We start from the raw sequence: 19,295 nt of genomic DNA, 5'->3' as shown, positions 1-19,295 counted from the left end.
ACCTTAGCTCAAAGTAACCTTTTGCCTCAACCCCCCAAGTACCTGGGACTACAGGTGCACACCGCAGTATCCAGCTAATTTTTAATTTTTTGTAGAGACAGGGTCTCACTCACTGTGCTGCCCAGGCTGGTCTCAAACTCCGTGCTTGAGTGATCCTTCCAACTTGGACTCTCTAAATATTAGGATTACAGGCGTGAGCCATCATGTCTGGCCCAGATTGCTATTTTTTATTTTGAGACTTAAAGCAGAGATGATTAACTGCCAACATGATATTCATTTACTCTTTCTTCTTTATGAACAGAACCCGATGTAGCTAAGGGTTGCAGTATAATTAGCTAAAGACTATATTTCTCAGCCTCCCTTAAAGGTAGGGAGCCTATGACTAAGTTCTACCAATAAATGTAAGCAGAAGCTGTTGAGTGACACTCATTCAGCTGGCACATGTATGTGCCCTTTCTCCCTCCCTTTTCTTTCTGCCTAAAATGGTCACATTTTGTACAGAACTTCCTTTGTCACAACTGTGGAGCAGAAATGTCGAAGGATGCTAAGGCACATAGAAGACAAGGAATAACACACCAGGGCTGGAACTTTAGGCTTTCCTTGGTTGGTTGCTGTTAATCAAATTCCTGCTTGGTGCACTTTGGGGCAAAGCCATATCATGAAAATTCTTCAATTACTACCATAGTTTAAAAGTAGCATAGTAACGATAGCCTAAATGTGTAAAGTCATTTCAAAGGAAATTTATCATTCACTAGTAGTAACATAAGTTTGAATCTTCTATTCCTGTTTTTAAAAGGATCTCAAATTCTGAATGTGACAGTAGGACCATAGTTTGATGTGTGGAAAAAAGGCTTCCCTGGGAAATTCCTCTGAAAACAAATCTTTGTGCAGTAAAACTGATTTTAATCAGAGTACATAAAGGGAATAGAACTGCACTATTCTCACGTTTTGATTTACAAATTATGTCTAGAAATAAAGTGTTATTGTTTTCCTGAAGATAATATCCATATATCAATACAAACAGTGTAAGGGTCTGTTATCTCAGGTTAATTAAATACATAGTGGGGAAGACAAAGAGAAATGGGTTAAAGAGTAAAAATATACAATTAGATAGAAGAAATAAACTGAATGTTTGATATTAGAGTGATTATAGTTAAACAAAAATGTCTTGTACTCAGGAGACAGACACCCTAAATTCCTTAACTTGATCACTATGCATTACATACATGTAACAAAATTTCACATATGCCTTGTAAATTTGTACAAATACAAATCACATAATATCAGAGCTCTGAAGAAACCTTGATGATGATGTAGCTTATCCTCTCATTTTTCTATGGAAAAGACCGAAAAAAAAAAACTTTAAAAGAGACTAGGGCTATATTTCTTAATATTTCACTATTCACTGGGTTCTTTCTTAAATGAAGGAACTTAGCAGTGGAAGAAGAAAGTATTTCTTGTACTTATTTAAAAGTTCTCCCTGATTGACTTTTTATCTTGACATCCCCATCAACTAGCATGTCCTTCCTCCCCCTACTTTTAACTCCTCCTTTCCCTAACCTGGTAACTCAGCCTTTAAGATTCAGGCATACTTGTGTCTGTCCTAGCTACCCAAGAGGCTAAGGAGACAGGATCATATGAGCCCGGGAGTTTGAGGTTACAGTGAATTATGATCTCACCACTGCACTCCAAGCTGGACAGCAGAGTGAGACGCTGTCTCTAAACAAACAAACAAACAGAAGACCCAGGCATGATCTCAACCACAAAACTGTAAGCTGTCCCTGACTGCCCACCCCACAACACACCCATCCCCTAAGCCAGGTGAGGAGCTTTTCCTCTTCATTGTCTGCACACTGTGTGTACACCATCTCACAGTCCCTTCAAATCCTAGTGATCTGGGTACATGTTCTCTTTCCCAAAAGAAAAGTGAACGCTTCAAGGGCAAGGACCAAACCTGTATCCCCCAGCATGCAGCATGGGATCTGACCACATATACTTTCCCTAATATTTATTTTTTAGAAAATATATGCTAGTGAACCCTAGGGCAGTGAGGACAGATGCTGAATCAGTGGAATCTTACTCAGCTCTTTGGTGTAGTTTGAAACCCCTGCTCCTATTGACTTCCCTCTGACAGCCAAACATAATCTCAGGAGAACTGGCTCCAAAAAGCCATAAAGAGGTTTAGTAATACTAGAAAGCTGTAAACAACCCATTTTAATATATGGTACAATTCAAAGTACAAGGTTTTGTCTTTTGGGAGGGTGTAAGAATTCAATTATAAGGATCAAATAAGAGCAGTTAAATAAACAGAACAGGCTCAATAAAATCATTTGTGCAAGTCTCTGGTCACTCAGGCTTGGTTTCCTAGAACATCGTAAAAGGTCCAGGTTTTTAAATTAATAGGTTAATCTAGGTTTAAGAAAGAACAACAGTGGAAAAAGCACTGATGTAAAGTGCAGTAGGAAATCCACTATTGGAGGAAGCATATTTCCTAGAGCAGAGAGGAGACAAACTAAAACATTCCAAATGATATTCTTTAGGTAACATATTAAATTTCTTCTTTACCACATCAACTATAATTCAGTCATTTTAGTTGAAGATATTTCTAAATGAGAGCTCTCTAGTAATCCCCCCCAGCCTTTTTAATGAATGCTCGTTTCCCATTCATCATATTTTAAATGATTCTATAAATAATGTTATGTTAAAAAAGAGTTTTCTCTTCATAGTAGAGTACTAAATGAGGGTCCTATATAAAAGATCCTACAGAGTGAAATATTAGGAAATAACCAAATAATTGATATAGTCATTTTAATTGCTACCTTGTTATCTGTGACCTAGTTTGCTTAGCGGTTTTTATGGAGCCTGATTCTCTGATATACTGGAAAATGTTAGATTCAGAATGGATGTAAGAATATTTTGATTTCCTTTCAGTTCTATTTGGTTGACAGTATTTCTGTAAAAACAAATCAGGCTAGTAAAACTCATTTTTAGTATTTTTCTAAACAGCAAGTTTATATTAAATTAGATTTAATAAAGAAGAAGAACTTTCTTCCATAATTATGATTCCCTACAGAGTATATATATCAAGGCAAACAAGAGAGAAAGTAATCTTATATTTTCTTGGAACACTATTGCACCCAATCAAATAAAATGACCTTGAAGCCTACTCTTTTTTTTTTTTTTAACAAAGTAAAAGCAAGTGTGAGAACTTGTGGAGCCAGCATCAGATTCCTTAGTTTTCTACTTTGTCTAGCAGATCTTCAATCTTCAAGCTCTTCTTTACAACCCTTATCTTGACAAGTCATCCCACCTAACCAATGCACAAAAAGGCATTCATTTATGATTATGAATGTTCTCAACGGCATAGACTCCATTCTCAGAACATGTAAAGGTCTAGATGAAAACGGTATAGAGTTGTGAAATAATTGTCATTTGAAGGTATGTAGAAAGGCTTCTTCATGAGTAACACTGAGAATAATAAATAGATGGCAAAGTAAGACAAAGACATATGACAGGGTGTTGTAAGACACATGCATAGGCACACTAAGATGCACATACATGACCATGGCATGACTATGGTGTAAGGATTCTCTATAGTCTGCTAGATCAGCCCCCTTATTCGACAGTTACTTCTTAATGATGACAGCTTATCTCTCCAGTGAGGATTAATATAGCCTGAGGTGTGGACCTGTTCCTCAACATTTTGTTTCTTTGTGCCAAGGAGTCCATGTGTGCACCATGCATAAAAATGTATGAGATTATAATGATAAAATGAGAAATTGAGCTAGACCATCAGAGAGCTATACCAAACATCACAGACAAAGGGCATCATAAGAAACAAGCCATATAAAACTGTAATGTTGTTGTTTGAGGGTAATTCCTAGTAACTTGTTTGTATATTGTTCACTTTTGTTTCTTTGGCTTGGCTGCTAAGAAACTGAGAGTCAACTTTGTCCTTAAATTCACATCCAGCCTCATGGTGTATTCTTTCTTCTCTAGTCTTCATTTTGGCTAAGTAACATCTTTTTAATAAATTTAAGTCATTTTTACTTACTTTATTGTATTTCTTTTGAGAACCATTTTGACACATTTTGATATAACACCAGCAGGAGAATAAAGAGAGGAAAGCAGGGGATGAGGTGGAAAAGAGTGTGAGCCTGTATGCTGAGCTTTGGTGACCAGTTAGGCCTAGATTAGGATCCTACTATCTTCTGGCTTTTTTACTTCGGGCCTACATTTATTTAATTTATGCAATTAAATTATTTATTTATTTAATTTATTTAACTTCTCTTGAGCCTCAAATTCATCTAAAATGGAGGGATATTAGAACCAATCTCGATTGTAGCCAAGATGGCCGAATAGGAACAGCTCCGGTCTACAGCACCCAGCGTGAGCGACGCAGAAGACGGGTGATTTCTGCATTTCCATCTGAGGTACCAGGTTTATCTCACTAGGGAGTGCCAGACAGTGGGCGCAGGACAGTGGGTGCAGTGCACCGTGCGCGAGCCGAAGCAGGGTGAGGCATTGTCTCACTCAGGAAGCACAAGGGGTCAGGGAGTTCCCTTTCCTAGTCAAAGAAAGGGGTGACAGACGGCACCTGGAAAATCGGGTCACTCCCACCCGAATACTGCAGTTTTCCAACGGGCTTAAAAAACGGCGCACCAGGAGATTATATCCCGCACCTGGCTTGGAGGGTCCTATGCCCACGGAGTCTCGCTCATTGCTAGCACAGCAGTCTGAGATCAAACTGCAAGGCAGCAGCTAGGCTGTGGGAGGGGCGCCCACCATTGCCCAGGCTTGCTTAGGTAAACAAAGCAGCCAGGAAGCTCGAACTGGGTGGAGCCCACCACAGCTCAAGGAGGCCTGCCTGTCTCTGTAGGGTACACCTCTGGGGGCAGGGCACAGACAAACAAAAAGACAGCAGTAACCTCTGCAGACTTAAATGTCCCTGTCTGACAGGTTTGAAGAGAGCAGTAGTTCTCCCAGCACGCAGCTGGAGATCTGAGAACAGGCAGACTGCCTCATCAAGTGGGTCCCTGACCCCTGACCCCCGAGCAGCCTAACTGGGAGGCACCCCCCAGTAGGGGCAGACTGACACCTCACACAGCCGGATACTCCTCTGAGACAAAACTTCCAGAGGAAAGATCAGACAGCAGCATTTGTTATTCACAAAAACCCACTGTTTTGCAGCCACCGCTGCTGATACCCAGGCAAACAGGGTCTGGTGTGGACCTCTAGCAAACTCCAACAGACCTGCAGCTGAGGGTCCTGTCTGTTAGAAGGAAAACTAACAAACAGAAAGGACATCCACACCAAAAACCCATCTGTACATCACCATCATCAAAGACCAAAAGTAGATAAAACCACAAAGATGGAGAAAAAACAGCAGAAAAACTGGAAACTCTAAAAAGCAGAGCGCCTCTCCTCCTCCAAAGGAATGCAGTTCCTCACCAGCAACGGAACAAAGCTGGACAGAGAATGACTTTGACAAGTTGAGAGAAGAAGGCTTCAGACGATCAAACTATTCCGAGCTACGGGAGGAAATTCAAACCAAAGGCAAAGAAGTTAAAAACTTTGAAAAAAATTTAGACAAATATATAACTAGAATAACCAATAGAGAGAAGTGCTTAAAGGAGCTGATGGAGCTGAAAGCCAAGGCTCGAGAACTACGTGAAGAGTGCAGAAGCCTCAGGAGCTGATGCGATCAACTGGAAGAAAGGGTATCAGTGATAGAAGATGAAATGAATGAAATGAAGTGAGAAGGGAAGTTTAGAGAAAAAAGAATAAAAAGAAATGAACAAAGCCTCCAAGAAATATGGGATTATGTGAAAAGACCAAATCTACGTCTGACTGGTGTACCTGAAAGTGACAGGGAGAATGCAACCAAGTTGGAAAACACTCTGCAGGATATTGTCCAGGAGAACTTCCCCAATCTAGCAAGGCAGGCCAACATTCAGATTCAGGAAATACAGAGAATGCCACAAAGATACTCCTCGAGAAGAGCAACTCCAAGACACATAATTGTCAGATTCACCAAAGTTGAAATGAAGGAAAAAATGTTAAGGGCAGCCAGAGAGAAAGGTCGGGTTACCCACAAGGGGAAGCCCATCAGACTAATAGCTGATCTCTCAGCAAAAACTCTACAAGCCAGAAGAGAGTGGGGGCCAATATTCAACATTCTTAAAGAAAAGAATTTTCAACCCAGAATTTCATATCCAGCCAAACTAAGCTTCATAAGTGAAGGAGAAATAAAATACTTTACAGACAAGCAAATGCTGAGAGATTTTGTCACCACCAGGCATACCCTAAAAGAGCTCCTGAAGGAAGCACTAAACATGGAAAGGAACAACCAGTACCAGCCACTACAAAATCATGCCAAATTGTAAAGACCATCAAGGCTAGGAAGAAACTGCATCCACCAACAAGCAAAATAACCAGCTAACATCATAATGACAAGATCAAATCCCCACATAACAATATTAACTTTAAATGTAAATGGACTAAATGATCCAATTAAAAGACACAGACTGGCAAATTCGAAAAAGACTCAAGACCCATCAGTGTGCTGTATTCAGGAAACCCATCTCACATGCAGAGATACACATAGGCTCAAAATAAAAGGACGGAGGAAGATCTACCAAGCAAATGGAAAACAAAAAAAGGCAGGGGTTGCAATCCTAGTCTCTGATAAAACAGACTTTAAACCAACAAAGATCAAAAGAGACAAAGAAGGCCATTACATAATGGTAAAGGGATCAATTCAACAAGAAGACCTAACTATCCTAAATATATATGCACCCAATACAGGAGCACCCAGATTCATAAAGCAAGTCCTGAGTGACCTACAAAGAGACTTAGACTCCCACACAATAATAATGGGAGACTTTAACACCCCACTGTCAACATTAGACAGATCAATGAGACAGAAAGTTAACAAGGATACCCAGGAATTGAACTCAGCTCTGCACCAAGCAGACCTAAGAGACATCTACAGAACTCTCCACCCCAAATCAACAGAATATACATTTTTTTCAGCACCACACCACACCTATTCCAAAACTGACCACATAGTTGGAAGTAAAGCACTCCTCAGCAAATGTAAAAGAACAGAAATTATAATAAACTGTCTCTCAGACCACGGTGCAATCAAACTAGAACTCAGGATTAAGAAACTCATTCAAAACCCCTCAACTACATGGAAACTGAACAACCTGCTCCTGAATGACTCACTGGGTACATAACGAAATGAAAACAGAAATAAAGATGTTCCTTGAAACCAACGAGAACAAAGACACAACATACCAGAATCTCTGGGACACATTCAAAGCAGTGTGTAGAGGGAAATTTATAGCACTAAATGCCCACAAGAGAAAGCAGGAAACATCCAAAATTGACACCCTAACATCGCAATTAAAAGAACTAGAAAAGCAAGAGCAAACACATTCAAAAGCTAGCAGAAGGCAAGAAATAACTAAAATCAGAGCGGAACTGAAGGAAATAGAGACACAAAAAACCCTTCAAAAAATTAATGAATCCAGGAGCTGGTTTTTTGAAAGGATCAACAAAATTGATAGACTGCTAGCAAGACTAATAAAGAAGAAAAGAGAGAAGAATCAAATAGATGCAATAAAAAATGATAAAGGGGATATCACCACCGATCCCACAGAAATACAAACTACCATCAGAGAATATTACAAACACCTCTATGCAAATAAACTAGAAAATCTAGAAGAAATGGATAAATTCCTCGACACATACACCCTCCCAAGACTAAACCAGGAAGAAGTTGAATCTCTGAATAGACCAATAACAGGAGCTGAAATTGTGGCAATAATCAATAGCTCACCAACCAAAAAGAGTCCAGGACCAGATGGATTCACAGTCGAATTCTACCAGAGGTACAAGGAGGAGCTGGTACCATTCCTTCTGAAACTATTCCAATCAATAGAAAAAGAGAGAATCCTCCCTAACTCATTTTATGAGGCCAGCATCATCCTGATACCAAAGCCTGGCAGAGACACAACCAAAAAAGAGAATTTTAGACCTATATCCTTGATGAACACTGATGCAAAAATCCTCAATAAAATACTGGCAAACTGAATCCAGCAGCATATCAAAAAGCTCATCCACCATGATCAAGTGGGCTTCATCCCTAGGATGCAAGGCTGGTTCAATATATGCAAACCAATAAATGTAATCCAGCATATAAACAGAACCAAAGACAAAAACCACATGATTATCTCAATAGATGCAGAAAAGGCCTTTGACAAAATTCAACAACCCTTCATGCTAAAAACTCTCAATAAATTAGGTACTGATGGGACATATCTCAAAATAATAAGAGCTATCTATGACAAACCCACAGCCAATATCATACTGAATGGGCAAAAACTGGAAGCATTCCCTTTGAAAACTGGCTGAAGACAGGGATGCCCTCTCTCACCACTCCTATTCAACATAGTGTTGGAAGTTCTGGCCAGGGCAATTAGGCAGGAGAAGGAAATCAAGGGTATTCAATTAGGAAAAGAGGAAGTCAAATTGTCCCTGTTTGCAGATAACATGATTGTATATCTAGAAAACCCCATCGTCTCAGCCCAAAATCTCCTTAAGCTGATAAGCAATTTCAGCAAAGTCTCAGGATACAAAATCAATGTACAAAAATCACAAGCATTCTTATACATCAATAACAGACAAACAGAGAGCCAAATCATGAGTGAACTCCCATTCACAATTGCTTCAAAGAGAATAAAATACCTAGGAATCCAACTTACAAGGGACGTTAAGGACCTCTTCAAGGAGAACTACAAACCACTGCTCAACAAAATAAAAGAGGACACAAAGAAATGGAAGAACATTCCATGCTCATGGGTAGGAAGAATCAATATCGTGAAAATGGCCATACTGCCCAAGGTAATTTATAGATTCAATGCCATCCCCATCAAGCTACCAATGACTTTCTTCACAGAATTGGAAAAAACTACTTTAAAGTTCATATGGAACCAAAAAAGAGCCCACGTCGCCAAGTCAATCCTAAGTCAAAAGAACAAAGCTGGAGGCATCACACTACCTGACTTCAGACTATACTACAAGGCTACAGTAACCAAAACAGCATGGTACTGGTACCAAAACAGAGATATAGATCAATGAACAGAACAGAGCCCTCAGAAATACCGCCACATATCTACAACTATCTGATCTTTGACAAACCCGAGAAAAACAAGCAATGGGGAAAGGATTCCCTATTCAATAAATGGTGCTGGGAAAACTGGCTAGCCATATGTAGAAAGCTGAAACTGGATCCCTTCCTTACACTTTATAGAAAAATTAATTCAAGATGGATTAAAGACTTAAACGTTGGACCTAAAACCATAAAAACCCTAGAAGAAAACCTAGGCATTACCATTCAGGACATAGGCATGGGCAAGGACTTCATGTCTAAAACACCAAAAGCAATGGCAACAAAAGCCAAAATTGACAAATAGGATCTAATTAAACTAAACAGCTTCTGCACACCTAAAGAAACTACCATCAGAGTGAACAGGCAACCTATAAAATGGGAGAAAATTTTCACAACCTACTCATCTGACAAAGGGCTAACATCCAGAATCTACAATGAACTCAAACAAATTTACAAGAAGAAAACAAACAACCCCATCAAAAAGTGGGTGAAGGACATGAACAGTCACTTCTCAAAAGAAGACATTTATGCAGCCAAAAATCACATGAAAAAATGCTCACCATCACTGGCCATCAGAGAAATGCAAATCAAAACCACAATGAGATACCATCTCACACCAGTTAGAATGGCGATCATTAACAAGTCAGGAAACAACAGGTGCTGGAGAGGATGTGGAGAAATAGAAACACTTTTACACTGTTGGTGGGACTGTAAAATAGTTCAACAATTGTGGAAGTCAGTGTGGAGATTCCTCAAGGATCTAGAACTAGAAATACCATTTGACCCAGCCATCCCATTACTGGGTATATATCCAAAGGACTATAAATCATGCTGCTATAAAGACACATGCACACGTATGTTTATTGTGGCACTATTCACAATAGCAAAGACTTGGAACAAACCCAAATGTCCAACAATGACAGACTGGATTAAGAAAATGTGGCACATATACACCATGGAATACTATGCAGCCATAAAAAATGATGAGTTCATGTCCTTTGTAGGGACATGGATGAAATTGGAAATCATCATTCTCAGTAAACTACCGCAAGGACAAAAAACCAAACACCGCATGTTCTCACTCATAGATGGGAATTGAACGGTGAGAACACATGGACACAGGAAGGGGAACATCACACTCTGGGGACTGTTGTGGGGTGGGGGGAGGGGGGAGGGATAGCATTAGGAGATATACCTAATGCTAAATGGTGAGTTAATGGGTGCAGCACACCAGCATGGCACATGTATACATACGTAACTAACCTGCACATTGTGCATGTGTACCCTAAAACTTAAAGTATAATAATAATAAAATAAAATAAAATAAAATAAAATAACCAATCTCAATGAAGAAAATATGGTAAGAGATCAGCTAATCTTTCTTTCTTCCTTCCTGATATTCCCATCAATATATATTGTGAATGTGCATGTGTGTGTAAATATGTGTGTTATATATGACACTGTGTGTATATATAGATATACATATATACAGACTATATGTACATACATACGTACACACAACCTCTCCCTGCTCTCCACCCACAAAGTTCTGGGATCAAAATCTTATTAAAAAAGTCCTCACGCACCAATTTCCAAAGAACTTCAAGGTAAGCAAAAACTAATCTATTCTTCACTACAAATGCTGTTTTGTTTTTTATTAAAATTGTGATCTATGGAAGATATTGGAAATTAGTCTGTGAAAAGAGCCATTTTATGAAAGCAGAGTTTCAGTAATTTCTATGTGTTAAATAGGAGGCTCAAAGAAATTTCTCCCTTTGGGTCCCCCACCCATCTCTGTGATTTACTCTGCCTGTCTGCTGCAACAATCATCGCCACGGTACACAGTGCTCACCACTGACCTATTGCAGACAGTTAATCAACAGCAGAGAGAGTAGCTTTCACAGTACAAGTAGTTACTTGTTCTCAACTTTTTAAAGTTCATAATTCAGTCTTACTGTCATTTCTTTCCTCTTGCCGGTGCTTTATGAAAGGTAAAGCTCAACAGAAAGAAAACCAGAGTCATTAACTGTTTGAAAGTTTAATGTGCTACCAAACCAGAATTAGATGTGATAATGAAATTTCCACAGTTGAAAGCAGACTTTGCTAACTGATGTATGTAGTGAGAAGGTGGTCACATAACCAATGAAAATAAAAACCATGCTCATTTTTTATGTTTCTCATTCATTTTTTTTGTTTAAACTGGCCAAACACCAAATTAGACTTCAGTTGGGATACTGTAGAAAGTGGATTTAGTAAAATTCCACTTGTTTGGCTTAAGAAATATACATTCAATATTGACAGTAGAGATGTTGATCAAGTAACTTCATATCTAAAGACGTTCCAGAACAATGGTTTAGGATTTATGGAATAACTTTGCTAACCTGTATTCAGCCATCGTGACTGGTCAGAAGAGCCATCCAAGTCACCAGAATCCTTTCCACGGAGCCACAGGATGGCTCACCCTACTCATGCCACTCCCCAGCGTGGTATTCAAGGCATGTCTAAATAGGATTCTGACTTACCCTTTCTAACTACTTCAGTTTCTGCCTTTTGTGGTCAATATAATCAACATGGGTCATCATTTGTTCCCCAAATACAGCACATTCTTGTCTACCCCTTTGCCATTGCACATGCTTTTCTCTCCTCCTAACATTCTCAGCCATGGGGTCTCTTTGCCTCCCCTTGTCCAGGCATCCCCACCCACTGTGTCACTCTTCCCAACACTTCCTCTCAGGGACCTCTTACCTACCTCTATCTTTCGAAATTATATCCATTTAAAGTTCAGTTAAACTGCCCTTTTTTCAAGAAAGTATTCCTTTTTGTCCACCCCAAATTAAACTGATCTCTTTCTCTTCTCCATCCAGAATCACTTACTTTAACTCTTGTATATCACTTTCATAGTCTTTGGCATGCAGTAGGAGTTCATTTGCACTATGATAAGTGAATCAATGACTTATAGGCTATATTGCATTTTAATTTACCCCATAATCTTCTCCTCCTCCTTAGCTTATAACTTCCTAATGGTAAAGATGGGGTTAGTGGGAGGAGGTACTTATTAATATTTACAACTTTTACATTATCTAATAGTTTAATTGTACATAATCAAGATTTGATAAATATGTCTTGAATTGTATGATTAAACTGGGTCGGTCAGCTGGGCTTGGTTAGAAGCACCTCAGGATCGTGCCTGGATTTATCAGAAGCAGTGCTAGTGATGCAAAAGGTAATTTTCTTTGCTGAATCATAGCTGAATTTATATGACACTAAGCTTTGGAAGGTACCATTTTTCAAATTAAATATAAAAACAATAACCTTTCTGTGTGGAATGTTTTAAGTTCTCCTGGCTCCTTTCAGGCATGGGGACATCTCTGTAAGGTGTTGACCTAAATTTCTTCTGACCTAATTTCCTTGTTGCAAAAGGAATTCGGTGCAGCTAGCCCCCACTGCGGAAAGGTTTTGTTCTACATCACTGTCACATTTCAATAACAAATGGAATGAACTTTGTTAGTCCTTTTGAGATTTCAGAATAGCTCAGGATATTCCCCTCTAATATCTAAGAGGATTTCAGTGATTTGTCCTGCCGGCTACAGAGCATAAAAGGGCCTCCCTCTGTCCCATGCATTCCCCCTGAGCAGCCGGGCATACCTCATGGAAGCACCAGACACTACTTGCAAACATTTTTTACTGCATGGTAGCTGAAGAGAAGGTTGCTGATGAAATAAAGAAGAATGAAAGTGGCAAAAATGATGCAGTGGGCTCTTGATTCAAGCAAGAGAAATGTTTTTTGGCACTAACAAACTCAACTTTGGTTCTAGTTCTAAGTATTTTGAAATAAAACAAACCTCTACTCCTATGATCCGAAAAAATAATTTTCCTCCTAATGATACAGAGCAACAAAAAAGCCTGTTTTGCCCACTATATTGTGAGCATGTGTGTATAGTTGTAAGTATATGTGTTTGAGAAAGAAGAGGCTAATAAAAAGAAGAGGATAATTCAATAGCTATAAAAGTCATAAGACAATAGACAGGAATATAATAAAAATTCTTTCCTTTCCATTTCTTAAGAAAAGACAAAACAGTCTTCTACAGAGAATAGCTTTGGTGTATTACTTTCTGGAAGAAGAGGGGTTCCCTACTAGATGGCTCCCGGGGCTTCCTTCTGTTGCTGTTATTAACCAATGACCACTATCTGAATCACATATTCTACAAGCAGTTTCAACTGCTTTTCAGATTCAGAATTTTAATAATCATTTGAGCAATATGCTGTACCTTAAAATGCTTAAAATTACTGGAATTCTCTCATGTTTTATCATACAAAATGTTACTCCATTATTTCCATTTGGAAGCAAGTCTCTTGGAAGGTCTTAAGGCACCACACCCTGCCAGTTGGTGATGTGGTCAGCAAAGTCGAGAGGAGGTCAAAGAAAGCAGCTGTCCCAGCAATTTAGCATGAACCTAAATGGTAGCATAAAGGAGAGTAAGAGGAGAGAAAAAGCTGACAAAAGAGAGCAAAACGGTCTGTTTCAAAAGAGTAAATAAAGATATAAGAAGATAGGCAATAGATAATTAAAAAGTACACAGTGAAAAAAGTTATTTCTAACAACAACAAAAAAAGAAGAAAAATAATCTGAAGAGGAAAGGGAATTTTAATCACCTCCCCCCAACCAAATGCTGAACTTCTCTTGGGACACTCCCCGAAAAGTCAAAAATCACAAGCAGAGTGAAAGATGCACCTAGATAAATAGGTTATATAAAAAGAAGGCAAGTCAAATTAGAGTCCTCAGCCAGCAAATAGTCACTAAGCAATTACTAGGGACAGACACTACCCGTATGCCAAGGTAAATGATTACCCAAATGGGCAAACCCACTACTAATGCATTATTGCACCAAGATTGTGTTGTCCAAAGGCCAGAAGAAGTGATTATTTAGAATTGCATTTCTTATAGCCCAGTGCGCAGTATTAACCCAAGTGCAGACAGATGACAGCAGACAGCACAGAGGAGGGAGGGAGGGAGAGACAGAGAGAAAGAGAGAGAGAGAGAGAGGATGTATATAAATGATGGGACTATAGTATTTGATTGGCTGGCTTGTGAGCAGAGGGGTTGATATATTACCTGGATGAAACAGAATACATTTTCTCTTGAGAGCACTTGCCGGCATCCCCAGACAGATCATCTACTAAAGGACAAAGAAAAAAATATATTTTCTGAAATCAAAGAAAATTATTATTTCCAGGAAGTTAGTTTTGGTGAAGGAATTTATTGTCATATTTCTGTGAGTTGCACAGGATCACAAGGATTTCTGAATGTGAAGCAAAATTTGAAAAGTTAAATGATCCAGTAAGACGTGGTCTCACCATATGCCATTACAAAATGGCCTAGGACAAGCTGTATATAAAGTAGAGACCTTGCCTGGGTGTTCTGCATCTCTTCCATTACCTTCTCCTTCTGAGTAAGGACTTGGCATGACCCCTCCACTTTGATTCGTATATGATGCAGTAAAGCTTTTAATAACCAAGTAAACTGGTGACCTGAAAATGCATGTCAACACATATGTAAGCTCTGCGGTGAACTTTAAAGTCACTGCCTCTCATGCGGACTAACGTTCCATGATTGTGTAGTACAGGATCTATTCCAGGAGCAAAGGAGACCCAGCTGTTGGGATCTATTTACTTAGCATGGTGCTCTGGCACCATGACTCTCAGATCCTGCTGCAACACACACCTGCTGCTGAGGGAGGATCTTCCCTCTGTCAGACACATGGAAAGGAAAACCACTTCTAAAACCCATTTTTACATTACCAAGAACAAAGATGACAATGTAAAGCAAAAGCCAGGTCAAATTTAGCTGCTCATAAAATTGGTTGAGGCTGCCTCTGCTCAGGGGAAAGCGTTGCTGAGTCTCCACTTTCAGAAGCTGCACTAGATTGAACAATCAGACTGAAAAACCCATTGTCCCACAAGGATTTGTGAAGTGTTGAGCATCTAGCATATGGGTGTTCTGAATAGAAGGATTTTGCCAGGAGTTTCGAGATCAGAGATCCATGATTAATTTTGACTACTTGGATCAATAAAGATTGTTTTCCTTTGAAACAGAGCACCTATAAAATTATGTAATTTGAGGTATAAGAAAATCATTGCCGAATGAGCAGAGTACTTTGCTGCCCACAGAATCCATTTGGTAACAATTTCAGCATGAAGAGTAAGACCATTATTGTGATAGAACAAACACATTTAAAAGTCATGAAAGATTATATCAGTTAAAAATTATTTGCATAAAATACGTTTCAGCACAAACTCACTCAGGTGTAATACCATTCATACTAGAAATGCAATTCAGTGTGAGCTGTTTCCTAAAGGAAAAGTACATGTGAGAATTTAGATTATTTTGTCTAGCACAGCTGCTGCTTGTACTGCAAAAGCAGAGATGCAGCTGATGACAAGGTAGAACGGAACTTGACACCTCCACTGGCATCCAGCCAAGAATACAGAATGTTTTAGCCAGTCTATGGCATGTGATCCATTTCTTAATTGTTGATAACATATAATTAGGACAATCTAAGCCTAGTTTAATGAATGCAATAAGTTAAACTGCAGTGCTTGACTATACTTGGATGGACTTTGTTAGTCTTGGAGCACGGAACTGCAGAGTAACATTTTATAAACAGTACAAAATGGAATCTTCCCTTTACAAACTATCAGCCTAGAATTATGGCCGACATCCTAACCCACAGTATAAATTCTGTGCACTGTATAAATGTCAACTGATATTCATGGCCAATGTCCCCTTGAAGATTTTAAAGGTAAGATTTATGTGAAGAAATTGGGCACACATTTAAAATGACAGACTACACGTTCTGCTAATCAGTTATCAACCTGATTTATTTTGACAGACTTCTTTTTAAGATGATCAGAGCTCAGTCTAGTGTACTATATAGTTTTTTTAAAGGCAATGATTTTCTTGAAAATAATGAATTATTAACTTTTTATTAAAATAGATTCATTGCATTCATCTTTCCACACCCATATTACTTACCTGTAGGTTTTGTAAAAATATTGTCATTGTAGAGCATGAAAAGAAATTTACCAGGGCCATAAATAAATTCAGCTGAATTTTTCATATCTCTGGTAAGAGATTTATTTTTTCCAAAGACGAGAAAAATCCTACCTAGGTATAAAAATAATACAAGAAATAAAAAAGTTTTGAGAAAATGCATTTTAGATTTTTGACTGAAAAAAGAATTTTTAAGGGAAGCTCTATTTATCCACAGCATGCATGCTTTCTCTTATTTTCTTTTTTTTCTTTTTTTTTTTCGGTCTTTAAATTTGTTCTAATGTTATCAGAATTGATTTTTAGTCTCAGTCATCCCAGAGGAACTGTCTTGAGTGAAGCTCTTATCGGGGAACTGTAATGAAGAATCAGCTCGCAAAGCTGTTACTATGGTGCTCACATATCTGAAGAAATTTTTAGTGGAAATAAAATTCCAAAGCACTAAATTTAGAGGTATTTCGTTTCCTAGTAAGAGGTATAAAAATAGTACTACTAGATACAATTTAAATTCCAAGGGGGAGATATTTATTTCTGTACGATACTCAACCATGTACATTCTAGAAAGCCAGTTTCTTTCCACAAGCCTTGAGACAAACTAAAAATCATGTTAACTAATTCCCTCTTAGCCCCCCATCCCACCAAAGAATAATAGTTTTAAAAAAGGAGTTCTTTTCCATTTCCACATTTTCATTTTTGTGTTGCTTTTAAGAAGAAACTTTACAAAGTGAAGGCATAACTATCTGAAAAATGTATTCTTTTTCATATATTTAAGAAAAAAATTTTGACAATGATGTATTATAGTTTTAGATACTAAATTGTATATTATCTCCAGAGGGCAAAGGAGAGTTAAAGAACATCATTGGTGTCCTGGTATAGTTACTAGAAAGATCAGGTTTAAGCCATATTTTGCATTAAAAGCAATAATTACTGCGGTGTGCATAAGTCAGCAAAATTCCCTTTTCCAAAAATGAAAATTTCCAGAAATCATGACAAAGTATAGTCCTGAAATTAAAATATTTCTAAGTATCATATCATTTCATATCATATGTAAATATAATTTTAATAAGCCTCTGCCCACTATACAAATACGTACCAAATTCCTCAAGTCAAATTACACTTCAGAAGTGTTGCCTAAATTACTACTTGAAGAAGAAATTTTTAAATCATCTTAAAAATTTCACTTTTGCCATTAAGCCACCAGAAACAACAGAAAAAAACCCTGTAATAATACTACATGGATGAGAATATTATATTACATCTGCACTTCTAGGTTCATAAGAAAGAAGAGAGGAACTGGTATCTCTCAAGAAACGAAACTAAAGAAGTTACAGATGTATACTTTTGTATGAGTGATAAATACTCATATAATGATTGAAGGGGGAAATAAAGAGTACAGCTATAAGTATTCCATCCATTATGTATAATTTTTACTGATATAAATATATATTTGAATTTTAAGACTTTTAAACATTAAGATTTGACAAGTGCAGTAAAGAACAAGCTTCTCTATTTATGCTGTTCCATGCATACAGGAGAGAAGAGTTCATGTTATAATTGGCTTTGGTTTTATCTGTTCTTACAAAGTCAAACTGTCCTTAAATGAAATTATTCGCAAAAGCAATCCACAGCGCCATCCTCTACATTAAAATGCAAACCTCATGTTAACATGAATAAATGTGCCCATAATTTCAGAGAATATTTTAGGAGTTGTGGCCATTATATGTGTTTTATTTGTAATGTAAACTTGGAATTTGGGAGAAATTTTACCTTGTAATTAGAATAGAATACCAAGACTAAGATATATAATGCAGTGCAACAGTGGATAATTCACTATTCTTTTACAAATATTTAATTCAATGCTTCTGATTTTCAGTCTGCACCACGAAGGAAATATTTCTTCAAGTAAAGTAAATGCAGAACCTTCGTTAAAGAATTCACATGATTTCCTAGGTATACTTTTCATGTTACTGTAACTTAATTTTCACCTCTATCTGACCAGGCCCACTATAGATGGTGAAACAGAATGAGAAAAAATAAAGTAAAACAGAAGTGAATTTATTTTGCTATCACCTAAAACAAAACTCTACACTGTAGCATTCAAAAAATTAAAATTATTAAAGCTTTTTCTTCTGACAAAACACTTAGAAAACAATCTCTAAAACTGGCAGTTGAAAAACTCCTCAGGAACACTACACTGTAAAAGTCACCTTTTTTGTTAATTCGTTATTTGTTGATAAAAGAAGTGTTTGCCTGTTTTTGTCACTATGGCTGTAATTATTTCTTTTTTATAGGCTGTATACTAAATATAATCTACTAAGTTCTTATCAACCTTTTGCTTACAATAAAACTAGCTCTCCACCTTTTCTACTTGCTAGACAAAATTGATTAGAAAGTGATTGTCATGTTAATTTTACCAGAAGCTAGAAAGTGCAAACCGCACATTCAGCTACATAGATTTCTGGACTTTTAACTGTGTTTATGTAACTGTACCAGGAACAGTATTTTGCAAATAATAACCAATGTATTTCATGACATTCCCTAAATCACATTTCTTTTTGGTCTCATCTTCAAGACCAAGCCAGAAAACTTACTGCTTTAGGTCAGGAAAGAATAAGAATTTAGCTTGAAAGCAAGGCTTTGGGGAGAGTAAATGGATTTGCTAAATTCTTTCAGTACCTACTTAACACTTCAAAACTAAGCCTAGAGGACTCAATCAGAATTCTCATTATAAAGAGAGGATGCCATCCACCTATGAACTCTCTAGGTCATGAGGCTTGCTGCTGTATATACAAGGGCTTAGTATAAAGTTGAAGGAGAACTAAGCCCATCCCTTCTGTTTCTGGGAGCTGAGAATGGTAGAGGATGGAAAGCAATCTGAGACTGCATTTCAATTTCCCTTTCTGGCTTTCTCTTTTCTTAGTAGTTGTGTGCTGGGAAGCTCAACGGAAAAGCAATCCCAAATTCCATACCTGACTCTAGAATGCAACCTTCTGGAGCTGCCCCTGCTGAGAACTCATCTCTTAACCTTGAGGAATGGCTTTCTAGACTCCTCTGAGTTGTAGTGTGGCC

General features: G+C 37.9%; 1 long non-coding RNA gene across 8 annotated transcripts in view; it reads right to left on the bottom strand.

Annotated features, from left to right (window-relative positions):
• Positions 1-19,295, bottom strand: part of LOC129037432 (uncharacterized) — a 437,642-nt gene that overhangs the window by 346,501 nt on the left and 71,846 nt on the right. For 3 of the 8 annotated variants that reach the window (XR_010126416.1, XR_010126415.1, XR_010126417.1), the window contains exon 4: positions 14,292-14,355. The exons of the other annotated variants lie outside the window; for them this stretch is intronic. This is a non-coding gene — a long non-coding RNA (uncharacterized LOC129037432). The remainder of the gene's footprint in view (positions 1-14,291; positions 14,356-19,295) is intronic. 8 annotated transcript variants of the gene reach the window in all.

The sequence above is a fragment of the Pongo pygmaeus genome, chromosome 4 (genome assembly GCF_028885625.2).
Source record: "Pongo pygmaeus isolate AG05252 chromosome 4, NHGRI_mPonPyg2-v2.0_pri, whole genome shotgun sequence".
NCBI classification, from domain to species: Eukaryota; Metazoa; Chordata; class Mammalia; order Primates; family Hominidae; genus Pongo; species Pongo pygmaeus.
This window is presented reverse-complemented; position numbering and strand designations above follow the sequence as displayed.